General features: G+C 49.1%; 1 pseudogene; it reads left to right on the top strand.

Annotated features, from left to right (window-relative positions):
* The first annotated feature begins 673 nt into the window (after positions 1-673).
* Positions 674-1505, top strand: LOC102815026 (annotated as a pseudogene).
* The last annotated feature ends 1671 nt before the right edge of the window (positions 1506-3176 follow it).

Here is a 3176-nt window from a genome sequence, read left to right as displayed (position 1 = left end):
GCTTTCAGCCAAGATCTATCAGACATTAGCAATGATATCTCTTGTTCCATGGCCTCTTTTGAATCCAGCTTGAACCTCTGTAAGTTCTCTGTCAATGTATGATTGTAGCCATTTCTATATTACCTTTAGCAAAACTAATAAAAGAGATTGATGACTTCCGCATTCCATTGGGTCACCTCTCTTTGGAATGGTCACAAATATGGATCTCTTCCAATCAGTTGGCCAGATAGTTGTCTTCCAAATTTCTTGGCAGAGATGAGTGAGTGCCTCCTGTGCCACCTCACTTTTTTGAAAGATTTCAGTTTTTATTCCATCAATTCCTGGTGCCTCATTCTTTGCCAATTCCTTCAATGCACCTTGGACTTCCTCCCTAAGTATCATTGGCTCTTGATCATATGGTACCTCTTGAAATGGTTGAACATGACCATATCCTTTTGGTACAGTGACTCTGTGTATTCTGCATCATTCAATAACTTTCCCAGAGAGGGATTGAGCCCTCCCCACCCGGGGTCCCGACTCCCCGCAGTCTCTGGGAGGCTTGGACACGCTCACCATAGGCAGGGCCGTCGAACGACTGTGGCGCGGAGGGGGCTGCAGCCAGGTGGCGGCTGTTGTTGCTTCCAGGCCTGCACGCCCTCCTGCGGCATCCGGTCACAGAGCTCCCGGCCACACTATGGCCCTGAAGGCCAAGGGTGCCGCGCTCAACTGCTTCGAGGTGACGCTCAAGTGCGAGGAAGTAGAGGACAAGGTGGAAGCCACAGTAGTGGCGGCCATCAGGCAGCCGGAGCCTATGCTCAGAGTGGCCCAGCAGGAAAAGACTCCACTATCTAGACCCAGCCTATCGGAGGCCGGTGGCGATGGCGGCGATATCTTGGGAGCAGGAGTTCCTGGTGAGGAACGGCCTGGGAGACAGCGGGCAGGCCCTGTGCATGGTGTGTGGTGCTAAGATTTGCTGCCTGTAGGCCGAGAAGGACCGCACGCACATCCTTGATCAGCATCCCCACACCTTAGACCTAAGTCAGTCGGAGAAGAGCAACATCTTGGAAGCCTGGAGTGAGGGGGTGGCTCTTTTGCAAGATGTCCGAGTTGAGCAGCCATCCCCACCTAACTCAGACTCAGGCCGGGATGTGGGTCCAGATCCTGCCAGGATGTCCGCCGAAATCGTCGTTCTCCTCGACCCTGAAGACAACCACTCCTTGCCAGTCTTACCTAAAAGGAAAGAGAAGACGCTGAAGAGAAACAAGCAGGAAACTGCCTGGAGCCCTGGACACCTGTTGGTATCAACTTCCCTCTACCTGCTCGGAATCAGAGACTGCTGTTGGGCGGACATCCCCACTAGAAGGGAATCCATCCTTGCACAAGCTGCTTCCGTTTTGCAACACCTTCCTTGCAGCCCTCTGCTCATCCGTGGGATCAGACTCTGCACCACCTCTTCTATAAAAACTTCCTTTCTGCTCTCTCTTCTGGTCCCCTGCTCCCACTGGGCCCTGGAGGGCTTAACTTAGCAGTCCTGATCATGTGCTTTAAGTACCTCACTGTGAGTCCTTACAAAGTCATCCAGTTCAGCCTCCTTCTTGGCCTCTCCCAGGGCGTCTGCCCACCTGACCCCTTGTCTCCATCCAGGAGACACAGCTTTCTTGGCCTGGGTGTAGGTGGCAGAGCATGGCCTGAGAACACTGGCCCTAAGGGCCCCTCCAGTCCTGAGGTCACTGAGTGTCAGAAGGCAGTCGTCCCATCCCCGAGCGCTCTCACAGTGACCTCTGTGGGCAGCGGGGCCTTCCTGCTGCCCAGTAAGCACAATATGAGCAAGGCTGGCGGGGCACTGTCTCCTTCATCACAGTTGGCAAAGGCATGGGCAAAGAAGGAGGTTCGGACTTTAGAGATGGAATCCCCAAAGAGCAGAGTCCCTCATATTGTTTAGAAAAGGCACTGGACGCCTTAAGAGCAGAGCTGGGACCAACATGGGCTCTTACTTTTGATCCAGTGTTGCTCTTCTGAGGATTAGGGAGGATGTAGCAGGGACACTTCATAGATGAGGGAGGCTGGCAAGATTCAAAGCACTACTGACGACAGCAGCTGCCCTGGCTGTGCACCCACCCTGTCTAAACGTGTTCTAAATATTAACTCAGAAATCATCTCCAGGAGTTGTTGTTAAGTGCCATGGAATCATTTCGGACTCATAGCAACCCATATAGGGTTTCTGAGGAGTATCTGGTGAGTTTGAACCACCCACGTTGTGATTGAAATGACCTTGTGGCCCAATGCTTATCCTAGAGCACCACACCAGGATTCCAGCCCCAGGAGTAGGGACTATTATTATCCCCATTTAACAGATGAGGAAACTAAGGTGCAGAGAAATAAATGGGCTAGTCTAAGATCACAAGAAATCCTGGTGTGGCACTGGACTGCAAGGCCAGTTTCTACTGCAAAGTGGGTAGTTTAAGCTCACCAACCACCGCTCCTTGGAGATGGGTTTATAGGATTGCTGAGTCAGAACCGACTTGACTGACGGCACTTAACAACAAGAAGATCATATAGGAAGTAAGGAGCAAGTAGCCTAACTGTAAGTCTGTGTGTTTGCTCTATCCTGGATCTCATGGCTCTAGCACCCGAGTTCTAGTCTCACGCTGTTCCCACTCCCACTAGCAAGGGAATAATGATCCCTAAACTTTTATTCCCTTCTTTGTAAATTGGGAGAAATAGCAATTGCTCATTGTGTGTGAATTAAATGTAAAAATGCCCAATCAAAAGAAAAAATAATAATAATTTGCCCAGAGAATCTTTCAATAATGAAAGTTGAGGCTTAAATTTTTTCTTCAGTTCCCCCAGCTTGAGAAATGCTGAGCGTGTTCTTCCTTTTTGGTTTTCTGATTCCAGATCTTTGCACATTTTATTATAGTATTTGGCTTTATCTTCTAGAGCTGATGTTTGAAATTTTCTGTTCAGCTCTTGGACCTCCTCCTTTCTTCCATTTGCTTCAGCATCTCTATGCTAGAGAACAAGTTTCAGAGTCTCTTCTGACATCCATTTCGACCTTTTCCTTCTTTCTTGTCTTCTTAATGACTTTTTGCTTTCTTCACATATGATGTTCTTGATGTCATCCCACAACTCTTCTGGTCTTTGGTCTCTAGTGTTTAATGTATCAAATCTGTTCTTCAGATATCAAGGTACATCTG

The sequence above is a fragment of the Chrysochloris asiatica genome, unplaced genomic scaffold (genome assembly GCF_000296735.1).
Source record: "Chrysochloris asiatica unplaced genomic scaffold, ChrAsi1.0 scaffold00180, whole genome shotgun sequence".
NCBI classification, from domain to species: domain Eukaryota; kingdom Metazoa; phylum Chordata; class Mammalia; order Afrosoricida; family Chrysochloridae; genus Chrysochloris; species Chrysochloris asiatica.
Note: the sequence above shows the minus strand (reverse complement) of the source record. Positions and strands in the feature narration are given on the sequence as shown.